This window comes from Oreochromis aureus, linkage group 23 (assembly GCF_013358895.1).
Source record: "Oreochromis aureus strain Israel breed Guangdong linkage group 23, ZZ_aureus, whole genome shotgun sequence".
Taxonomy (NCBI): Eukaryota; Metazoa; Chordata; class Actinopteri; order Cichliformes; family Cichlidae; genus Oreochromis; species Oreochromis aureus.
This window is the reverse complement of record NC_052963.1, coordinates 30,573,387-30,586,450: the sequence shown is the minus strand read 5'-3', so window position 1 is coordinate 30,586,450 and position 13,064 is coordinate 30,573,387. Positions and strand designations below refer to the sequence as shown.

Sequence of the window (13,064 nt, the reverse complement as noted above, 5' to 3'; positions counted from 1 at the left end):
GAGTACCATAAGGTCACACACTGATATTTCATGTTTAGGTGAATTGTGAAGCCCATGGAAACACATAATTTTCAAGTATACATGACTTATAAGGACCAGGTAAGGGTAGGTTCTGTATTTTTAGCTTGGCTCCTTTTGAGATTACAATATAATAGGCATGGATGCTCACCAGTCGGGTAACTTCTGACAGAAATATCAGACATTTATGTGTTAATAAAACAGTAAATATGAGCTGTGTAGAGACTTAAAAAAGACATAGGTCAAATGTGGTCAGTCTACTTTTTAAGTCGTCTTATTATTGTAATGCATTAATTCATTTTGTAGTGAATGTTCATGTGAATAAAAACGTGGAACATTATCTGCCTTTCTTATCATTTAATTGCAAAAAGCACCCAGCATAAACCACAGATTTATGAGTAAGAACAATGCAATACAGAAAACTACAATACTGACATAACTGTGGAAGCAACAAAGTATCTCTTTTGGTTGTTTCTTTTTTCCTTGCATCTTTCTTTTAATGCTATGATCCTGTTGTGGATGTAGTACTTTATGGCAACCCAGTCTCTGCCTTTCAGAGCTGCCGGCTCTGCTTGGAAGCAGCAGTCACATTCCTTTTACCTGGTACTTTGCAGCAACCTTTACTTCATCATTTGTCCACTTGCTTCTCACCTTCCCAGCTGTCATAAATGGAAACAAAAGAAAATATCTTAATGTGAATGCAAGAAAAGATAGAAAATATTCTAGTTTATAGTTTATAATGTGAATACAAAATGTTCTTAAACCTTGCTTTCTACTGGAGCACTTTAAAGGAGCAATGTAACACAAACTAGAGTTGTTGGTTCTACCAATTGAGAAAGGCTACAAAAACACATTCATGTCCTTCACAGCTTAAAACAATGTGAGGACAATGTAACACAAAAACACAAAAATATCAAATTTAGTAGGAATAAAGATCAAGCTGATGCTTTAAAGGAGTTTTAAAGGAGTTTCTGTTTTATCAGAGTTTAGCTGGAGGAAGCTGTCATTTAACAATTGCATAATTTCTGTCAGGCAATTACTTAAACTAGACAATTTATGAAACTAAGAGACTTTAAAGAACAGTATAACTGAATGTCATCAGCATAGAGATAGTAGGAGTTATTATTGTAGCGCCTAATATTTTTGGCCTAGGGGGAATATGTAAAGCAAAACGAGAATTGGACACAGGACAGATCCCTGAGGTACCTCACAAGGCAAAACTGTTGATCATCACTTGGTTCATACGAACAGTAAAAGATCTCCCAGACAAATATAACATGAACAATTTGAAACAATACCAGTAATCCCAAACAGGTTCTTGAGTCTGGTTATCATGATGCTGTGACCTACAGTATCAAAAGCAGACCCAACAGGACCAGATCTGTGTACTCTCCAGAGTCTGCTGCCATCAAGATGTCACTAAACACTTAAAGCAAAGCCGCTTCTGTAGAGTGCAATTTACGAAAACCAGACTGGAAAACGTCCATAGCAGCATTTTCTCCAGGAAATAGTTAAGTTGTTGTCCTCCAGTTTGTTCCAAAATCTTTGGTACAAAAGACAATTTGGATATTGGCCTGTAATCGTTAGGGAGGCATGGATCTGGGTAAAGTTTCTTTAATATTGGCTCAACAACAGCTTTTTAAAGAAGCTGGAAACTGAGCCAGTATGAAGAGAAATATTTATCATTTCCACAATACAGGGACCAATAGAGTCAAAGACACTAGTGAAAACTGAGGTAGAAGATAGAAAATATTTTAGTTTATAGTTTATAATGTGAATACAAAATGTTCTTAAACCTTGCTTTCTACTGGAGCACTTTAAAGGAGCAATGTAACACAAACTAGAGTTGTTGGTTCTACCAATTGAGAAAGGCTACAAAAACACATTCATGTCATTCACAGCTTAAAACAATGTGAGGACAATGTAACACAAAAATACAAAAATATCAAATTTAGTAGGAATAAAGATCAAGCTGATGCTTTAAAGGGAAAGTTTGGACTAACAAATGTTACAGACAATTACTTTCTCCTAATGCTAATGTTGATGTTGGGAAACCTTTCCTCAAACTGATTGTTTTAATACAATCAAAGTGCATTTCATTTATGAACTAGACCCAACTGGCACATATACTTGATACCAAATACAAAAACATGATGTGTAACCTGTTGGAAGAATGAAGTGGGTATGTCACTCACCAATTGGTCTGTATGAGGCTGAGACAGGACCTCAGCACTTGGTGTCTGCAACAAAAGACAACAATATAACGTCAGAAACATTCTCTAGTATAAATCCCGACTAGATGATCAACTACAGATCATATTTGTATCAGTGAACATTATTACAGAAGGATCTGACTTCCTTATACCAGATTCTATAGAAACTTAACACTGTACAGTTCTGCTACCAACAATATGAGGACATTGTAACACACACTAGAGTTGTTGGTCCAAGCACATGAGGAAGGCAACTGAAACACACTCATGTCCTTCACAGCTTAAAACAATATGAGGACAGTGTAACACACACACTACAATCACTGGTCCTACCATATGAGGACTTCTTCTTAAACACACTCATTTCTTTCACAGCTTAAAACAATATGAGGACAGTGTAACACACACTACAACCACTGGTCCTACCATATGAGGACTTCTTCTTAAACACACTCATGTCCTTCACAGCTTAAAACAATATGAGGACAGTGTAACACACACACTACAATCACTGGTCCTACCATATGAGGACTTCTACTTAAACACACTCATGTCCTTCACAGCTTAAAACAATATGAGGACATGACGACTGAACACATGTAGAGTTCATGTTCCTGACTTCTAACTTCTCCTGCTGTTGTCAATAAAAGCTCTAGACCCAACACTGATGTAAAGCCATCTATTTCCCCAGAAATTAAATCATGTAAACTGATCAGCGGGAGGTTAAATGGACAAAAACATGTGTAAAAGGACAAAAATATCAAATGTAGTCAGAATAAAGATCACGCTGATGCTTTAAGGAAAGTTTGGACTAACAAATGTTACAGACAATTACTTTCTCCTAATGCTAATGTTAAAGTTGGGAAACCTTTCCTCAAACTGATTTTTTAATACAATCAAAGTGCATTTCATTTATGCACTAGGCCCAACTGGCACATATACTTGATACCAAATACAAAAACATGATGTGTAACCTGTTGGAAGAATGAAGTGGGTATGTCACTCACCAATTGGTCTGTATGAGGCTGAGACAGGACCTCAGCACTTGGTGTCTGCAACAAAAGACAACAATATAACGTCAGAAACATTCTCTAGTATAAATCCCGACTAGATGATCAACTACAGATCATATTTGTATCAGTGAACATTATTACAGAAGGATCTGACTTCCTTATACCAGATTCTAAAGAAACTTAACACTGTACAGTTCTGCTACCAACAATATGAGGACAGTGTAACACACACTAGAGTTGTTGGTCCAAGCACATGAGGAAGGCAACTGAAACACACTCATCTCCTTCACAGCTTAAAACAATATGAGGACAGTGTAACACACACACTACAATCACTGGTCCTACCATATGAAGACTTCTACTTAAACACACTCATGTCCTTCACAGCTTAAAACAATATGAGGACAGTGTAACACACACTACAATCACTGGTCCTACCATATGAGGACTTCTACTTAAACACACTCATGTCCTTCACAGCTTAAAACAATATGAGGACATGACGACTGAACACATGTAGAGTTCATGTTCCTGACTTCTAACTTCTCCTGCTGTTGTCAATAAAAGCTCTAGACCCAACACTGATGTAAAGCCATCTATTTCCCCAGAAATTAAATCATGTAAACTGATCAGCGGGAGGTTAAATGGACAAAAACATGTGTAAAAGGACAAAAATATCAAATGTAGTCAGAATAAAGATCACGCTGATGCTTTTAAGGAAAGTTTGGACTAACAAATGTTACAGACAATTACTTTCTCCTAATGCTAATGTTAAAGTTGGGAAACCTTTCCTCAAACTGATTGTTTTAATACAATCAAAGTGCATTTCATTTATGCACTAGACCCAACTGGCACATATACTTGATACCAAATACAAAAACATGATGTGTAACCTGTTGGAAGAATGAAGTGGGTATGTCACTCACCAATTGGTCTGTTTGAGGCTGAGACAGGACCTCAGCACTTGGTGTCTGCAACAAAAGACAACAATATAACGTCAGAAACATTCTCTAGTATAAATCCCGACTAGATGATCAACTACAGATCATATTTGTATCAGTGAACATTATTACAGAAGGATCTGACTTCCTTATACCAGATTCTATAGAAACTTAACACTGTACAGTTCTGCTACCAACAATATGAGGACATTGTAACACACACTAGAGTTGTTGGTCCAAGCACATGAGGAAGGCAACTGAAACACACTCATGTCCTTCACAGCTTAAAACAATATGAGGACAGTGTAACACACACACTACAATCACTGGTCCTACCATATGAGGACTTCTTCTTAAACACACTCATTTCTTTCACAGCTTAAAACAATATGAGGACAGTGTAACACACACTACAATCACTGGTCCTACCATATGAGGACTTCTACTTAAACACACTCATGTCCTTCACAGCTTAAAACAATATGAGGACAGTGTAACACACACTACAATCACTGGTCCTACCATATGAGGACTTCTACTTAAACACACTCATGTCCTTCACAGCTTAAAACAATATGAGGACATGACGACTGAACACATGTAGAGTTCATGTTCCTGACTTCTAACTTCTCCTGCTGTTGTCAATAAAAGCTCTAGACCCAACACTGATGTAAAGCCATCTATTTCCCCAGAAATTAAATCATGTAAACTGATCAGCGGGAGGTTAAATGGACAAAAACATGTGTAAAAGGACAAAAATATCAAATGTAGTCAGAATAAAGATCACGCTGATGCTTTAAGGAAAGTTTGGACTAACAAATGTTACAGACAATTACTTTCTCCTAATGCTAATGTTGATGTTGGGAAACTTTCCCTCAAACTGATTGTTTTAATACAATCAAAGTGCATTTCATTTATGCACTAGGCCCAACTGGCACATATACTTGATACCAAATACAAAAACATGATGTGTAACCTGTTGGAAGAATGAAGTGGGTATGTCACTCACCAATTGGTCTGTATGAGGCTGAGACAGGACCTCAGCACTTGGTGTCTGCAACAAAAGACAACAATATAACGTCAGAAACATTCTCTAGTATAAATCCCGACTAGATGATCAACTACAGATCATATTTGTATCAGTGAACATTATTACAGAAGGATCTGACTTCCTTATACCAGATTCTAAAGAAACTTAACACTGTACAGTTCTGCTACCAACAATATGAGGACAGTGTAACACACACTAGAGTTGTTGGTCCAAGCACATGAGGAAGGCAACTGAAACACACTCATCTCCTTCACAGCTTAAAACAATATGAGGACAGTGTAACACACACACTACAATCACTGGTCCTACCATATGAAGACTTCTACTTAAACACACTCATGTCCTTCACAGCTTAAAACAATATGAGGACATGACGACTGAACACATGTAGAGTTCATGTTCCTGACTTCTAACTTCTCCTGCTGTTGTCAATAAAAGCTCTAGACCCAACACTGATGTAAAGCCATCTATTTCCCCAGAAATTAAATCATGTAAACTGATCAGCGGGAGGTTAAATGGACAAAAACATGTGTAAAAGGACAAAAATATCAAATGTAGTCAGAATAAGATCACACTGATGCTTTAAGGGAAAGTTTGGACTAACAAATGTTACAGACAATTACTTTCTCCTAATGCTAATGTTAAAGTTGGGAAACCTTTCCTCAAACTGATTTTTTAATACAATCAAAGTGCATTTCATTTATGCACTAGACCCAACTGGCACATATACTTGATACCAAATACAAAAACATGATGTGTAACCTGTTGGAAGAATGAAGTGGGTATGTCACTCACCAATTGGTCTGTTTGAGGCTGAGACAGGACCTCAGCACTTGGTGTCTGCAACAAAAGACAACAATATAACGTCAGAAACATTCTCTAGTATAAATCCCGACTAGATGATCAACTACAGATCATATTTGTATCAGTGAACATTATTACAGAAGGATCTGACTTCCTTATACCAGATTCTAAAGAAACTTAACACTGTACAGTTCTGCTACCAACAATATGAGGACAGTGTAACACACACTAGAGTTGTTGGTCCAAGCACATGAGGAAGGCAACTGAAACACACTCATCTCCTTCACAGCTTAAAACAATATGAGGACAGTGTAACACACACACTACAATCACTGGTCCTACCATATGAGGACTTCTTCTTAAACACACTCATGTCCTTCACAGCTTAAAACAATATGAGGACATGACGACTGAACACATGTAGAGTTCATGTTCCTGACTTCTAACTTCTCCTGCTGTTGTCAATAAAAGCTCTAGACCCAACACTGATGTAAAGCCATCTATTTCCCCAGAAATTAAATCATGTAAACTGATCAGCGGAGGTTAAATGGACAAAAACATGTGTAAAAGGACAAAAATATCAAATGTAGTCAGAATAAAGATCAAGCTGATGCTTTAAGGGAAAGTTTGGACTAACAAATGTTACAGACAATTACTTTCTCCTAATGCTAATGTTGTTTTTGGGAAACTTTCACTCAAACTGATTGTTTTAGTATAATCAAAGTGCATTTCATTTATGCACTAGGCCCAACTGGCACATATACTTGATACCAAATACAAAAACATGATGTGTAACCTGTTGGAAGAATGAAGTGGGTATGTCACTCACCAATTGGTCTGTATGAGGCTGAGACAGGACCTCAGCACTTGGTGTCTGCAACACAAAGACAACAATATAACGTCAGAAACATTCTCTAGTATAAATCCCGACTAGATGATCAACTACAGATCATATTTGTATCAGTGAACATTATTACAGAAGGATCTGACTTCCTTATACCAGATTCTAAAGAAACTTAACACTGTACAGTTCTGCTACCAACAATATGAGGACATTGTAACACACACTAGAGTTGTTGGTCCAAGCACATGAGGAAGGCAACTGAAACACACTCATGTCCTTCACAGCTTAAAACAATATGAGGACAGTGTAACACACACTACAATCACTGGTCCTACCATATGAGGACTTCTACTTAAACACACTCATGTCCTTCACAGCTTAAAACAATATGAGGACATGACGACTGAACACATGTAGAGTTCATGTTCCTGACTTCTAACTTCTCCTGCTGTTGTCAATAAAAGCTCTAGACCCAACACTGATGTAAAGCCATCTATTTCCCCAGAAATTAAATCATGTAAACTGATCAGCGGGAGGTTAAATGGACAAAAACATGTGTAAAAGGACAAAAATATCAAATGTAGTCAGAATAAAGATCAAGCTGATGCTTTAAGGAAAGTTTGGACTAACAAATGTTACAGACAATTACTTTCTCCTAATGCTAATGTTGTTTTTGGGAAACTTTCACTCAAACTGATTGTTTTAGTATAATCAAAGTGCATTTCATTTATGCACTAGGCCCAACTGACACATATACTTGATACCAAATACAAAAACATGATGTGTAACCTGTTGGAAGAATGAAGTGGGTATGTCACTCACCAATTGGTCTGTATGAGGCTGAGACAGGACCTCAGCACTTGGTGTCTGCAACAAAAGACAACAATATACCGTCAGAAACATTCTCTAGTATAAATCCCGACTAGATGATTAACTACAGATCATATTTGTATCAGTGAACATTATTAAAGAAGGATCTGACTTCCTTATACCAGATTCTATAGAAACTTAACACTGTACAGTTCTGCTACCAACAATATGAGGACAGTGTAACACACACTAGAGTTGTTGGTCCAAGCACATGAGGAAGGCAACTGAAACACACTCATGTCCTTCACAGCTTAAAACAATATGAGGACAGTGTAACACACACACTACAATCACTGGTCCTACCATATGAGGACTTCTACTTAAACACACTCATGTCCTTCACAGCTTAAAACAATAAGAGGACAGTGTAAGACACACTAGAGTTGTTGGTCCTACCACATGAGGAAGGCAACTGAAACACACTCATGTCCTTCACAGCTTAAAACAATATGAGGACAGTGTAACACACACACTACAATCACTGGTCCTACCATATGAGGACTTCTACTTTCCTGTTGGAGGTTGAGACAGGATGGAAGGAGAGCAGGGAAGTAGCTGGCACAAATGATTCTATTGACACAACAGGGTAGTGAGATTAATGAACTGAACACAACAGACTCTTTCAAAATAAAACAGGAAAAATGGCATGAAAATACAAACGTTGTAATATACAACCCTAACATAAACTCCTTAAAACAATGTTAATAACGTTAAGCCAAACTCAACTAACCCACCACTAAATATAAGAAACTCAAAAACCTTAGAATAACGTCAGAAACGCTGGGCCAGAGACCCAGACCTATTGGTTTGTGCTAAATACGAAAACATTATTATTAACATTTAAATCCCCCCAAACATATCTTGTGTTGAAAAAAAAAAGTGTGTGTTGCAGTTAGCTACACTTAAAAAGAGCTTAGACTGACTGTCTGTGCAGTTGCAGATGCAGAGCACGTGCAAGGTCGCAGGTCCCTTTAACTCCGGTGGAAATTTAAAAACAGTTAAATTTAACTTCTAATATCTATTGTTGAAGATAAATCTTAAGTAATTTTTTTAGCATTCATCATCATTCATTACACAGTTTGTTCAAATCGATTGTGTATTGTTTTAATTCCGTTTAACTAGCGTTAATTAGCTTGTTAAACATACAACCTTACCTTGCTAAATGTGCGTCGAGTCATGGATATCAAAGGTAAATACATACGTCAAGACAAATCTCTGCTGAGTGCTGAAGGTCCCGGATGTGCCGTTCACTCAGAGCTCCGGCGAGTTTGTATCTTGCCGTGACCAGCAGATCTTTGGTTGAGGCTTTCGAACAATCAGATGCAGCGTTACTCACGTGTTGACCAATCACAGACGTCGTTCTATGTTCCACTGACGAAATGCCGCATCCTCTCACCAGCCACGGGCTCTCCTCGTCCATTTAACAACAAAAACACAGCAACACTCGCTGTATTTGAGGTAGGAACACTTGAGAAGTGTCACAGTGTTTTGCAAACTGCTGTTACAGTTAATTTCGTTCCGTTAATTTGTTTGGTTCCTATTCTTAAGTAACACTTAATACACATGTGGTTAGCTTGCTGGTCTAGTTTAAGTTAGCATGGGCATGCTGTTCACTGATGGAGTAATGCCAAAATTGGCCTGATATTGTCAGTGTGTTATCATAAACATGTCCTAATTTGTCATGAAAAGAAGAGCAGCACCCTTAGACCCTCAGGTGAAAATACAGATAATAGATAAGCAATTTAAGAAAATAAGTATAATGTATAATAAATGATTTTACTGTCACTTTCCTGGGTCTGTTGACCCAGCATTTTAAGTTTTAGTTTGTTTGGATGTCGATGTTTATTTATAAGTTCTTTAGGTTAGCTAAGTTCATTTGTTTATTAGATTACCCTTGTGATGTCTGTTTTATTGTGAAAGTCCTTGTCCTATATGCAGTGAGTCTAGTTTTGTTTCCCCTTGTCTTGTTAGGTCTGATTTGTCCCAGCTGTTCCTCATCCCCTCATTGTCTCTCTGTGTACTTACAATGGCTTGCAAAAGTATTCGTCCGCTTTCCACATTTTGTCACATTACTGCTACAAACATGAATCAATTTTAATGGAATCCAATTTCAGCAAAAGGTGGTTCTACAAAGTATTGACTCAGGGGCTGAATAATTAGGCACACCCCCTTTTCAGTTATTTATTTGTAAAAATGTTTGGAATCATGTATGATTTTCGTTCCACTTCTCACGTGTACACCACTTTGTGTTGGTCTTTCACGTGGAATTCCAATAAAATTGATTCATGTTTGTGGCAGTAATGTGACAAAATGTGGAAAAGTTCAAGGGGCCGAATACTTTTGCAAGCCACTGTAAGTCCTGTCCTCATTTGTTCAGTGTCAGGTCATCTGTTGTCTTTGGTGCCACGTTTCCATGTTCCAGGTATGTTTGTATCCATGTCAGGTTTCATGGTTTGTCCCCAGGTTAGGTTATTGTTTAGCTTCACTTCTGCCTTTTGTTTTGTAATCTTTTAATTCAATTAAATTCAATTTTATTTATATAGCACCAAATCACAACAACAATCGCCTCAAGGCGCTTTATATTGTACAGTAGATCGCACAATAATAGATACAGAGGAAAAACCCAACAATCATATGACCACCTATGAGCAAGCACTTTGGCGACAGTGCGAAGGAAAAAACCCCTTTAACAGGAAGAAACCTCCAGCAGAACCAGGCTCAGGGAGGGTGGGGCCATCTGCTGTGATTGGTTGGGGTGAGAGAAGGAAGACAGGATAAAGACATGCTGTGGATTAATAACAAGCATGATTCAGTGCAGAGAGGTCTATTAACACATAGTGAGTGAGAAAGGTGACTGGAAAGGAAAAAACTCAGTGCATCATGGGAATCCCCATCAGCCTACGTCCACTGCAGCACAACTAAGGGAGGATTCAGGGTCACCTGATCCTGCCCTAACTATATGCTTTAGCAAAAGGAAAGTTTGAAGCCTAATCTTAAAAGTAGAGATGGTGTCTGTCTCCCGAATCCAAACTGGAAGCTGGTTCTGCCTATTTACCAGCCTTAATAAACAGCTTGCTTTCTGTTAATATTAAAATTTTCTTTCACGTTCCTTTGTGTCTGCATTTTGGGTCCATTCCTCAAATTCATACATGTGTCTAACCGTTTTTCCCCACTCGGCGACACACCCGTCGGGGGTCAAACTCTGGTAATTGGTGATTCTGTTCTCAGACATGTGAAGCTAGAGACACCGGCAACCATAGTCAATTGTCTTCCAGGGGCCAGAGCAGGCGACATTGAAGGAAATTTAAAACTGCTGGCTAAGTGTAGTGAAGTAGATTCTGGGGTAGGATTTTACATGATGTCCACAAACGCACCACTAACATCCACACCTTCCCAGTTGACAATTAGCAGGCTTATAAGAAACAGCTGCGCTTCACTACCAGAAGGAGTCATTTGGTAGTCTTGTCCATCCAAGGTGGCATTAGGCAGTTAAGCGCTGCAGATCTCTACAGGAAAGTTACTCAGTTTAGTATTGCCCTTTAGAGAGTGGTAAGTGGGACTCTTGTGTTCATCATAACGTGGCATAGTAGGGTGGACTTTGACAACTGTTTCCCTCTTTTGTTGCTGGCTTGCACTATACTACTGCTGTCTTGTCATATGCTGTTTTGTTTGTTACGCAATGCTTTTATAAAAAACAGTAATTTGGGGTGTATTTGTTTTATGTAGATCTTTTACTAATCTGTTTAACGTTTTACGCTTTCTTTTATTGCTTTAGTGGAGGTGTGGCCGCTTGTTGAGGAGCTAGGCACATGAGGTGGAATCCCCTCCCCGATGCATGCAAGTGTACACACCGGGCATAGGTAGATTGCACCGTTTAGTGTGAGTGAGGTCTGCAGTGAAATCACATGGGTGAGATATTGGTGGCGCCCTTGGGCACTCCTCCCTGTAGGTTGCCTCCTCAAGTGGCCGGTCTCCACCATTTTGTTTAGTTGCTCTTTTATCATGTTGTGATTGTTTTTAGGGTAGCATCCTGGTAGGGAGTCTGGTCGTTTTAATTAACTATTTTGCCGTCTCAACCCTGCTACCTTAAGTGCCTTTTTGATTTTATAATTCTATGTTTTTAGTAGTTCTTAATAAACCTTGATTTGTAAAATTCACCTGCCTCATGTTTGCCGTTAATAACGAGTCTGTGGGCTTTGGTTGCCAGTGTAACACTTACATTGGCTAGAGATATCTTTCCTGGGTTGTAACTCCCTCCCCCAGGTGGCGTTGTCAACATCTTAGTTACCGTCCCCGGTTATTCCTCATTCGCGCCACCACATAAGGGTAAAAGTAAATTCAGTAAAATCATAATTCACACCGGCAGTAATGACACCCAGTTACGCCAATCGGAGGTCACTGAAATCAATATCGAATCAGTGTGTAACTTTGCCAAAACAATGTTGACTCTGTAGTTTTCTCTAATCCCCTCCCCAATCAGACCAGGAGTGACCTGTTTAGCTGCATTTCTCCTTAAATTGCTGTCTGAGTGTTGTCCCAGAAATGATGTGGGCTTCATAGATAATTGGCAAAGCTTCTGGAGGAAACCTGGTCTTGTTAGGAGACGGCATCCATCCCACTTTGGATGGAGCAGCTCTCATTTCTAGAAATATGGACAAATTTATTAAACCCCCCAAAATATGACTATCCAGATTTGGGACCAGGAAGCAGAGTTGCAGTCTTACACGCCTCTCTGCAGCTTCTCTCCTCCTGCTACCCCCCCAAAAACCCATCTCCATTGAGACTGTGTCAGCTCCCAAACAGACAAAAACAAACTAAAACCAGCAAAAACAATTTAAACATAAAAAAAAAATCAAAAGAAAGAACAATACAGTATCCACATCTGAACCAAAGAGTAAAACATTGTGGATTATTAAATATTAGGTCGCTCTCTTCCAAGTCTCTGTTAGTACATGACTTAATTGATCAACAAATCGATGTACTCTGCCTTACAGAAACCTGGTTGCAGCAGGATGATTATGTTAGTTTAAATGAATCCACACCCCCCCCGAGTCATTCTAACTACCAGAAATCGCAAAGCACAGGCGGAGGGGGCGGTGTGGCAGCAATTTTTCCACACCAGCCTATTAATTAACGAAAGACCAAGACAGACTTTTAATTCATTTGAAAGCCTGATGCTTACCCCTGTCCACCCCAGCTGTAAAACTCAGAAACCAGTCTTACTTGTTATCATCTATTGTCCACCTGGGCCTTACAGAGTTTCTGTCTGATTTCTCAGACTTTTTATCTGATTTAGTGCTCAGCTCAGAT

At 38.7% G+C, this 13,064-nt stretch overlaps 1 protein-coding gene and 1 long non-coding RNA gene across 2 annotated transcripts in view; both read right to left on the bottom strand.

Moving 5' to 3' along the window:
• Nucleotides 1-13,064, bottom strand: part of LOC120436365 (inactive N-acetylated-alpha-linked acidic dipeptidase-like protein 2) — a 483,232-nt gene that overhangs the window by 152,999 nt on the left and 317,169 nt on the right. The gene's annotated exons all lie outside the window — the stretch shown is intronic.
• Nucleotides 494-3,287, bottom strand: LOC116309955. Its single transcript, XR_005610356.1, has 2 exons — nucleotides 3,239-3,287; nucleotides 494-677 (listed from the first exon to the last, which is right to left on the bottom strand). It is a non-coding gene; the product is annotated as an uncharacterized LOC116309955 (long non-coding RNA).